The sequence below is a fragment of the Malaclemys terrapin genome, chromosome 4, assembly GCF_027887155.1.
Source record: "Malaclemys terrapin pileata isolate rMalTer1 chromosome 4, rMalTer1.hap1, whole genome shotgun sequence".
NCBI lineage: Eukaryota > Metazoa > Chordata > Testudines > Emydidae > Malaclemys > Malaclemys terrapin.
In genome coordinates this window covers 70365693-70377110 of record NC_071508.1, presented here as the reverse complement: position 1 = coordinate 70377110, position 11418 = coordinate 70365693, and the positions used below count along the sequence as shown (strand labels likewise).

At 41.5% G+C, this 11418-nt stretch overlaps 1 long non-coding RNA gene across 1 annotated transcript; it reads right to left on the bottom strand.

Moving 5' to 3' along the window:
• Positions 1 to 690: 690 nt before the first annotated feature.
• On the bottom strand, positions 691 to 9364 carry LOC128837278 (uncharacterized). Its single transcript, XR_008444924.1, has 3 exons — positions 9280 to 9364; positions 4226 to 4294; positions 691 to 769 (listed from the first exon to the last, which is right to left on the bottom strand). It is a non-coding gene; the product is annotated as an uncharacterized LOC128837278 (long non-coding RNA).
• Between the last annotated feature and the right edge of the window lie 2054 nt (positions 9365 to 11418).

Sequence of the window (11418 nt, the reverse complement as noted above, 5' to 3'; positions counted from 1 at the left end):
CAGATTCTTTCTCAGTATATATACAAGAACTTTATATGTCAACCTTGTTAAATTTGTCTTCAAAGGTTAACATTTATTCTTAGCCTGATGTGAAAGGATTGAGGAGATTTTTCTCAAAGCCACAGACTGATTTCCCACAGCAAGAGGAAAAAATATTTTATTTAACATCACATATCAAAATAGTGTTTTGCTTACATGGTGACTCACATAATATAAAAGGAACCCTACAATATTTTTTAATGTGAATGGGCAGAGGCTTGGATGACTTAAAAACAGGTGTTGGTCTTCAGTAACAACATAAGTGGAAATTAGATTGGGGGAGTGCATCTGAAAGGGACAAACACTTTGTCCCTTAATACTGTAGCATTAAAGAAAGGAAGTCATTGACATTCCAACGGAGGCAGGGTTAATCAGTAACGTACCTGATTAGTCTCTCAGTACTCCACTCCGTAACAAAGCCTCCTTTCTGTTATTGTTCAGATCACTAGAATGCATTCGTAAGAGGTGGAGCAGCAGGCATTTGGGATTGATTAAAAGTTCCTATATTGTATAGGACAACATCACTAGGTAAATGCAGGGTGGCAAAAATGGGGTATAGAGAGCAGCTGGTTGTGTTGACCCTTGATTTAATATGGAAATCATCTCCTCTCAGATCATCATGATGGGACCTGTAATCTCCACAAAGCTTACCTCATTATTAAAGATTAAGGTTGTCAGTGTGGCTCTCAGATGAACAAAGTTTGGGTACTCCTTGGATACTGAAGAAATCCTGGAACATTTAAAAACAGTTCAGCTTTGACAAGTCACAAAAACCAGGGGATTTTTTTGTTAATAAATGAAGAGGAAAGTTGCAATTCTCCCCTGGAAAAAGCTTTGATTATTGTTTTTCTTTCCTTCTATCAGGTGCCTTGTTGCCTTGAAATCTGCATGAAAGTGGAAATGAAACTACTGGAATACATTTCGATTAAAGATTTTTCTTCAGAGACAACTGATAAATCTGTGTGGAATTTCCTTTTTTTCCTGAAGACTTAGGGAGCTTATATTCTCCTTGTGAGGCAAAATCTGAAAACTTTTTTCTCCCAAAATACAAACTGTGACGGAATTGTTATTTGTGTATGAGGCTTTCATATAAATTTTGGTTTCTCTAAATAAGCAAGTCAATTCAAAGTATTTAACATAGAGAATTTTTATAATTCAATAGTAGTTCCAGCTTTCCCTGAAAGGAGCTCAAAACACAACTTGCTGTTCAATTTTTAATACTGGTCCAAACTATCCTGTCACAGACAAAAGAGTTATTTACAATTCATGCAATGTGCTTGCAAACCCACAGATGAGAGGACTTTCGGATTTAGATACTCTTGATTGACTGTAACCTTTTGCCTTCTCCAGGTACTTCTGAGCACCTTGTAGCTATTAGGCTAGCAAAGCAAAAAAGTTTAAAGGACAACAATTTAATCCTTTCCAGTGCATGTATCTGTCTCATTAAAGCATTCTCCTGTAGCAGTGTAATGATACATTAAATGGAATTCATTTCAAGGTAAAATGAGTGCTGCTGATGTCTAACATACTGTTCCTGAGGCCTGGTTTAGGTCCCAGTCCTAGTGCAGCCTAGCACTGAAGTAGATTAAATATCAACCCGGGTCACGTTCTCATGGCCCAGGCACAAGTGCCAACATTCTTCCAATTATTCAAGGCCAAAGAAAGAGCAACCTGCCTGACAGAGTTGTGACACAGCTTGATTAGATTTAGCTTAGAAGCCTGCCGAAAAGGATACTGTGGTATTTAACTCAGATGGAGAAAGGAATGGCATCTCTGTTTAAATCGACCAGAAAAAAGAAAGACAGAATACGTTTAGGTAATGAGTGAGTGTGTGTATGTTTTAAACTTAAAATGACCACTTCACCGTTTTGTGGTCAGTGTATTTCACATGTGTACACACAATAGTTTAACCATAAGAGGCAGCACAGCAAGTCCCTTATTTAAAGAAAACGATCTTAAGTATTTAGTGCATCTTTCATTCCAACAATCTTTACAGACTTAATACATTTATCCACCACTGAAATGAAATGACCTCTGGGAAAAGTGCAGCAACAGGTGAATAGTGCACAATAATATTATACAGCAATCACCTAGGGCAGGGATTCTCATGACAATTTTTTTGGTGACCGCTCTGACAATTTTTTCTAAAATACTTAATTAACTTTAGGAAAAACAAACAAATATGCACATATGCTCATCAAAATTGTTATGATTTATTTATTGCTGGCTACTAAGTCTGCTGCTGTGAAAAGTGATACTTAGACTTACTTAGCCCTGGCAAGCCCGGGGACAAATTAAGGCCCGGATGAGGAGGTGGATGGATAGGCAGCGGGGGCCAGGGTGATGAGGGGTGGGAGAGGCAGAGTGGAATCAGAGCTGGAACCTGAAGCCTGGGGGATGGGGCCCCAGGAAGGAGCTTGAAGCCCCAGGGCCATAGCCCGAAGTCCTGCAGCCAGGGGACAGGGCTAGAGCTCCACGGCCAGGGCCTAGGTTTGGAGCCCGAAGCCTGAAGCCCCATGGCCAGAGCTTGCCAGCTTGCCACCCCAGGGCTGAAGCCCGAGCCCCTGAGAAAGTGGGGAGCTCACAGGCTGCCTGCTCCTCCAGCGTTGTGCCCCAGGAGTCTCCAGAGAGAGGCAGGGCCCAATCCCTGCTGGCAACCCCAGAAACCAACACCAAGGCAGCATATCCAAGAGAAACACCAAGCTGGTGTTTGTGGCTGCTTTGCCACCCAAGGCAGCATATCCAAGAGAAACAGGGAGGGGTGTTTGTGGCTCCTTTGCCCCCTAATCACTGCCCATGAGGCAGTGGCCGCAAGAAAAGCCCCTGGTGGCCACATTTGAGAAACGCTGACTTAGGGGGTCCTGGTTTCTGTCTAGGGATCCTACAGCAATACAAATAATAAATACTACTAATAATAATTAATAGTAAATTAGGAGAGAAAGTGAAGGCGAATAATATCCAAGATGCAAAGGGAAATTGTAAGGCGAACTGAAGTAGGCAGAACAGAATTATACATGCAAGCAATCTAATTATCCAGACTAGACAGGACTTTAGGATTAAAATCCACATTTGTGAAAATATGGGATTTATGAAGGTCCCACAGTGATCAAGAACTCATTTAAAAGCCTGCACATCCAAAAGCATAGTGAGTTCTAACGCCAGACCCGGGTACTGGTTCAGTAGTGATTCCAGGGAGGAAGAGTGCTCCCAGCACACTTCCTGATGTTCATCAGAGGTCTACTTTCCACGTACTGACCAAGCCCTGAAAGACTCTTATTAGCACTGGTTGACGGTTTCTTTGTTTTTCGAGGAAAAATGGCTTTTTGAGCAAATGGAAAAATTTCCACTCTTTACACACACACACGCACACACACACACACACGATAACCAAAAATATTCACTAAAACTGAAAAAATGACTGAAAAGATTTTGGAAAAAAATTTCAAAATTGCTTTTTTATTTTTCTTGAAACAATGAAAAAAATTTGCAAGGAAGTGAACAAAAAAATTTCCCCCAAAATTTCCATGAAAAATAATTGGCATTTTTTTACTATCTCTGCTGTTTTGCTTGTGCGATAGTACTGGATCACAGCACAAGTTGATATGGCTGCATATTTGACATTAGTATTCTCCTTTCTACAATTTGTGCAATTCGTCATATTTCTAGGGCCACAGCAATGTTGGGGATAGAGTTTGTCTCCCACAGAATGTGACCAATACAATAAATAAGTCAAGGAACTGCCCCTGATAAACAACTCATCTTCTTCTCTGCAAAGATAGTTGCTCAGAAAGAAATAGCATATATACACATTAGTTCAGATCAGGTCTGATGCATACAAAGTAGATGATAGCAGGTTTTATAACCCCAGTATTTAGAGCTGTCTACATAAAAAAAATCATACCATTTAACTATGCTGGTAGAGTTAAAGCAGTACAAGTTCCTAGTGTGGATGCAGTTTACAAAGGTAAAGGTAATTTCACTGATTTGACTGTCCCCCTATGAGAAAGGGAATAAACTATACAAGTATAAGGGCACTTTTATATCAACACAAGCAGTGGAACTGTTATAACTTTTTGGAAAAAATCACACCCCTAACCAAAATATTTATACCCCATGGTACAAGAACTGTTTGTAGACCAGGGCTCAGAGGAGATATAATGAAACATGTATTAACCTGAAGACCAACCTTCCACCTCTGAAATCTGCATTCCAGTATTATTCCAGTCTCTGACCATCAGGTGCTCACTCTTACATACTGAAACAAGAAAAAATAATCTCATAAAGCATTTATATTTAGACTTTATTAACACTATCCTGGCACAAAAATTCTATTTAAAAAAAACTATAGTTTTTGGTTATTTTTAGAAAGTATTTATCTATTCCAGGAGGGGTAGCAACAGCAGCTGGTCTTTGTGTAATAAATGTCAATGTGTTGTTACCTTCCTCAGTTTCTCATCTATTTTATTAACTGGGATGCAGTTTGCATCACTGGCCAATATCCCTCTCCCCCATCCTAATTTATGGAATGGGCTGTTTTACAATGTGCTGTCAATACCATGTCCATGCATTGTACAATGTCTTTCTCTGCCTGAAGGCTCTTCCATGCTTTCTGAAGTCAGCTTGGTATAATTTTGTTTTTGTTCCTATCTCCCTTTTGGTTGTTATGCTAATTTCCCCCTCTAGGTTTTATCTGTTGCATTTCAATAGCTTTCAGTACCAATTTCGAATTTGTTGCTGGAAGATTGATAGATAGAGCTCTTCTGTTTGATAAAACATGATCAAGGTTGTTGTTCAAAATAGGTGGCTCTGAAACTGGAATTAGTGCCACTGCAAATAGTCCATTTGAAACCAGAGATTAGAGAAACATTCTTTTGTCTGAAATGGGAAAAGAAAGTTCATTCTCAGCATTCAGTATCAGTCACTTCATTTTTTAAAGGGTTATTGTGACCGACACAGTCTTTAATCTCCTCTTTGCCTTTTCAGGATTTTTAAGGGGCTTTAGGAGATGTGAATTTTTGCCTCCAAACTATGCTATTTTTTTTCTGTGTGAGGACCATGTAGAATGTGAAACTTAACCAAGCATGCAGTTGAGAGAAGTAAACACATGGCACCTCAAGCGCAGCCCTTTGCCACTTTTAGCGGCAAAGAGCAGAGGTGCACCAATTTGCAAAACAGGAGGTTCATTTTCATGGTGGAGGGTCCACTATGCTCTAAAGCTGCCTGTGAAAGGAGCAGCCACATTGGTTACAATCCACGTTCTCAACTTCATTCAAGCAGAAGAACCCATAAGTCTTGACATTCTGCCCCTGGCAAACTCAGATCCTGTCCCTGCCCCTCCCTTGTCCCAAGGCCAGTATTTAACAAAGCTTAGGGTTAGTTAATGAATGGTTCAAAGAAAGAGCATCCTCCCCCTTCTCCCCATACTTGGATTCCAGAAGGGCACTGATAGACATTCAAGGAAGTGAATTAAATAATATTGTTATGATTCATGTTGTGAGGTTGTAATGATTGACTATTGCCTTTAAAGATATCAATTGATTTATCTGCACAAATAGAGTTTTATTCAATGAAAGGGCTCAATCCAACAACCCATACTTACTCAAGTAGTCCCTTTGACTTGAATGAGATTATTCCTCTGAATATTGGTTGCACAATCTGGCCCTTCGTTTTTAGTCCTTTTTATTTCTTACCATTATCCATGTTTTATCTTGTGAAACAAACAGGAACAACAAATCTCACACACCCTGTGGCTAGGATGGATTAGTTAAATTGTAAATCATACAGTTTATTAAATTCTGAAATAGATGAGTTGCATTTTAGGGCCCACTTCTGCTCCTAGTAAAGTCAATAGGAGTTTTGCCAGTTGTGTGACCAGGCCCATAGATTGTCAGTTAAAAACACACATACACATAATTAATTTTAAATTAATATTGCAGCAGTTAAAATGTTGACACTTGGAGAATATAAAAATACTAAAAATGCCTCCATATACACAGATGTGGCTCATATTTACTTCAATTACAACTGTGTGTGCATGTAAATTTCTAAGTTTCTGCCAGCAAAGTCACCTAGGCAACTCAGTTTCTGCCAGATGGTGTGCACAAAACTGCTTAGGTTCTGATGCCGACAAGCAGCTCAGAGCCCCAGCTCACACCTAAAGTCCCAGCAGGATTCACAAATGAGGCATTCCCCCACTTATCTCACCTGCAGAGTCCGATTCAGTAGGTGTTCTCAGAGCATGCCTACTGGATTGGGCCTCACACAATAGGGTTGCCAGCCCTCCAGGATTGGCCTGGAGTCTCCAGGAATTAAAGATTAATCTTTAATTTAAGATTATGTCATAAAATCATAGGACTGGAAGGAACCTCGAGAGGTCATCTAGTCCAGTCCCCTGCACTCATGGCAGGACTAAATATTATCTAGACCATCCCTGACAGGTGTTTGTCTAACCTGCTCTTAAAAATCTTCAATGACAGAGATTCCACAACCTCCCTAGATAATTTATTCCAGGGCTTAACCACCCTGACAGTTAGGAAGTTTTTCCCAATGTCCAACCTAAACCTCCCTTGCTGCAATTTAAGCCCATTGCTTCTTGTCCTATCCTCAGAAGTTAAGAAGAACATTTTTTCTCCCTCCTCCTTGTAACAACCTTTTATGTACTTGAAAACTGCTATCATGTCCCCTCTCAGTCTTCTCTTTTCCAGACTAAACAAACCCAATTTTTTCAATCCTCCTTCATAGGTCATGTTTTCTAGACGTTTAATCATTTTTGTTGTTCTTCTATGGACTTTCTCCTATTTCTCCACATCCTTCATGAAATGTGGTGCCCAGAACTGGACACAGTACTCCAGTTGAGGCCTGTCATGTGATGAAATCTCCAAGAATACATTCAACCAAAATTGACAACCCTACACACAAAAGACAGACAAGGGCAATCAGGAATTATTGGTATTGTGGATGTGGCACTGGTGTTCCAGAATACTGAATAGTTGGGCACTCAACTGGGATGTGATAAATCTGTTTTCAAATCCCCCCTCTGCCTGACTTGGGGTTGGTGAGTGTCCTGACAACTAGGCTATTGATTATAATAATTTTGGGATGTCTCCCTTTCTCTGTTTTTTTGTGAGAAAGGGCTGACCCACACCCCCATGTTCCTACTGGGCATGCTCCAGGTGTAGCACCAATATAAGAGGGAGCAGCCCAGCTCAATCTGGGCTGATTGCCAAAGAGAAAGGATGCTCCTTGCTGGCTCCTGCCCAGGAACCACTGGAGCCCCGGACCGCAGAAGTCAGCGGCGCCAAGACCCAAGCACACGCCCAGCTACCAGTGGATGCCCCATGTAGGTCTGAGCTACAGGCAATTGCACTGGCCGAGGAACCTGGAGATCCCAAAGACATGTAGACCACCACCAGGAGTAACACAGTAGGAAGTAGCCCAAGGGGGATTAGCTATTGTCCCAATGATGGTCAGTGTGTTGCGGATGGATCCCTGGTGGCCCAGTGGCAGACATACTCACCACTGACAGGGCCCTGGGCTGGGACCCAGTGGAGCAGGGAGGGCCCCACTCCTCTACCTGGATGCCGCGCCCCCTCCCTCCCAAGGGCGGCCCACACACCCCAACTGGCCGCTAAGCCATACAGCCCCATCTGGAGGGCAACTCTATTGACTCCGTCTGCCAGGCCATACAGCCCCACACAAAGGGCAACTCTACTGACTCTGGCTGCCAGGCCTTGCAGTCCTGTAAACCCAGGATATCTCTATGGACTCCACTAGGCCTTACTGGCCTGCAGAGAAGGGCTACTCCCCCGCCCCCACGACATAGATCACATGACCTTACTGCCCTGTGGATCAGGGCAATTACATAGACTCCAGCCATTGAGCCTTAGAGCCCTGCGGATCAGGGCAACCGTATGGACTTCAGCCCTTAGGTGGCACAGCCTAGAGGCAGAGAGCAGCTCGAAGGACAGGGTGAACTCACTGGACAGGGTCTCCCTACCCCGTCACAAGCACCTAAGTCACAGAGAGTATATCTACACAGCAAAGGAAACCCCATGGCTGGCCCGTGCCGGCTGACTTGGACTCATGCAGCTCAAGCTGCGCGGCTATTTCATTGCTGTGTGGACTTCCAGGTTCAGGCTGGAGCCCAGAAGTCTACACAGCAGTGAAACAGTCCTGCAGTCTGAGTCCCATGAGCCTGAGTCAGCTGGCATAGGCCAGCCACAGGTGTCTAGTCGCTGTGTAGACATACCCATAAAAGCCTATGTCTTATTGACCTTCAATGTGACTTAGGATCCAAAATGACTTAGGCACATTTGAAATTTTTACTTAAAACTTTGGAGAAAGTTTGGATTCAAGTTTCTGTTTTGGGACCATCATAGAGGTAAATCTTCATATCTAAATCTGAATCAAAACTTTCTCAAAATTCAGGTGGGGAGGAAAGGCTGTTTCCAGTTTGATCCGTCTCCAGTTCTGTGGTTGTTGGGTGGTTTTTTTTGCGGGGGGGTGCGGGGGAAGAGGAAGGGGGAGTGGCTAGGTAAATAAGAAACAAGCTGCAGGAAAAGGATAATTAGGCAGGGAGACTTACACGCCCATTTGGCATGCAACTGAAATTCCTGTTAAATAATATTATAGGTAGCAGATATGATAGAAATCTTAGATACCTTGAGGCAGATGCTCAGTTAGCATAAATTATCATATCTGCACTGACATCGTTGGAGCTATAACAATTTATGTTAGCTGAGGATCTGCCCCGTTATCTTTTATCTGGTTCATAACTGACCACTATACTTGGGGGGAATAGGGAGAGTGGACACAGCTAAGCTAAATATTTCCAGTCTGTTCCCTATGGCCTCCATCTCACCCATAGAAGATGCTGTAGCCCAAAGAAAGCTTCCCCAGTTGATGAGTTTGGTTTTAAATGGAAGATACTTTGTTTGGATGAAGTCCAGAAGAAAAAATTCTAAACTATTGTAACTCTTTCTGGAAATACAATTGAAATGCATAAGGTATAGAAAAAGTATTAGGAAAGACACTGTAGCATGTTTTTGGTATGGGGCTGTGCTAATTTTCTCATCTGATTGTTGGAATTCTGACATGATACAGAAAATATTGAATGGAATGTTTACAACAGAGAAAATATTTTAAAAAAACCTCAGAGCAACAAGAAGGCTAGTTTAATAGTTACATTAAATTTATACAGTCAAATGAATTTGAATATTATTTTTATGAAAATTTACATACCCATGCTATGCCAGCTGATTTGCTTCTCCACTATGCAATTATTGGAAGCTTTCCCAGTGGTCAATGAGCTGGATTTCAGTTCTTTTACAAGGTATTATAGAAAGTCTATTAAAAAAATATATGAAGAGATGGCTATGACTGAGCTGAACATAATCGTAACAGCACTAATAGTATGTAATTTAACACTATATGCTCCTCAGTTCAGGAACTCAATGGAATTTAAGGGTACGCTTAAAGCTTAAGTAGTTTACTGAACCTCACTTGGGTTCTTACCCACGAAAGTTTATGCTCCCAATACTTCTGTTCATCTCAAAGGTGCCACAGGACCCTCTGTTGCTTTTTGCATTATAGTGGTTGATGTAGTGATAACCATACTCACAACCTCCCAAATCCATTATCTTTCCCTTCCCTTCCCTTCCCCTCCCCCTATCTCTCTCATCTCTGCTCCAACTTTTTCATGTATTCACCCCCTGACTTCCCTATCCACATCCAGACCTGGTCTCCTGCAGTGGATTTTCCCCTAAGGGCTTGAGCCTGAGTAGCTGCAATTCTTGTTGAATTCAAAGGGAGTCATGGCTGCTCAGTACCACTCAGGATCAGGCAACAAGGCTCTGAAATGTGGCGTTCTAGGCAGCTGCCTATCTATTCTAAAACAGATCCTGCAAAAACTGTCACTAATGCAGTAAAATGATCTTATTAGCTGATGTAATAGCATAAGGATGTCTGCCAAGGGCTGCGGACCTTACATGTGGTCCTTTGATAAATATCTTTGTGTGTGTTTAGTATTAACAAAAGTATTACCATCTGTTTACCTTGCACAAATATACATAGCATTTTTGCACAAATCCTAGCTTGCATTGCATAAGCTAAGATAGGCATTGTATCCATCAGAATGGGTGACAACGGTTTAAATCAAGTGGGCCATGTTTCAGCATGTTGTTCATAAAACTAGGTCATGGGATAAATGTACTGCTGGAACACTGCTTTATACTAATTTTCCCAGTAAGATGCATCATAAATATTAACTGTCCTGAACACATACACACAGGCTCATGGCTTTGGCTCTGAGCCCTTCACGTGGAAGCTAGAGAATGAGCTCTGACTTAAGGAAGTGAGAATGTGAGGAACTCTGAGTTATCATCAATAATGGATTCTTGACTGCCTCAAGCTCTTTCTGCCAAATACTAACACAACACTTAACTGGGGAAGGTAGCAACATAAGGCCTGATCCTGCAGAACCTTACTCACGTGAGTAGTCCTACTGACTTTAATAAGATTATTCTGTGTCAGTAAGAACGGTCTTCTGAGCCAGATCCGAAGCTGGTATAAATTGGTGTAGTTTCATTAACTTGAATGTGGCTTTGCCAATCACACCACCTCCATTCACAGACATCATTGTACTATCATATTAGATTAGGATGTTTTTTGACTCAGCAGCTATGTTTGTAGAATATGTGGAGGGAGCGTTCACAAGGGATCTTGTATCAGTCTTGCTATTTACTGTTGTGGCACAAGGAAGGAGATTAAACCTATATGAATTCATAAATACAAGAAGACTTTACAGTACATATCTTACACTCTCAGCTCTCATGATATGTCCTGCCTGTCTCAAAGAAGGAAGTACCAGAAAAAGTCTGTCTCAGAATTTTTCAGTCTCTCAAGTAGTCTTGCTACTAATAAAAGTATTTAGCTCTTTTCACCTATTGTTTTCAAAGTGCTTTACCAAGACAGGTGAGCATAATTATCCTTATTTTACAGACTAGAGCGTGCTTACAACAGGGTCAATGAAATAACCAAGAATGGAACCCAGATCTTCTGAACTCCAGCCCAGTGTCTCTGCCACTGGACCTTGCTATTGTTTACGGTTTAAGACCCATATTCAGGATGACACTTAAGTACATGCCTAGCTTTAAGCACGTGCTTAGGTACTTTCCTAAATCATGACTTAGATAATAATGCAAGATTTTAGGAGTTTATCCATATCAAACCTATACTTCATTTAAACTTACAAGCAGGAGGAAGTTCAGATTTAGTGCTTCTGTTTTGCCCTTCAGGCATCCTGTTGTGCCTACATGTTACATGTTACAGCTATGCAAGGTTTCTAGTTATTGCAGGCAAAATAAGCAATGTTAATGGAAT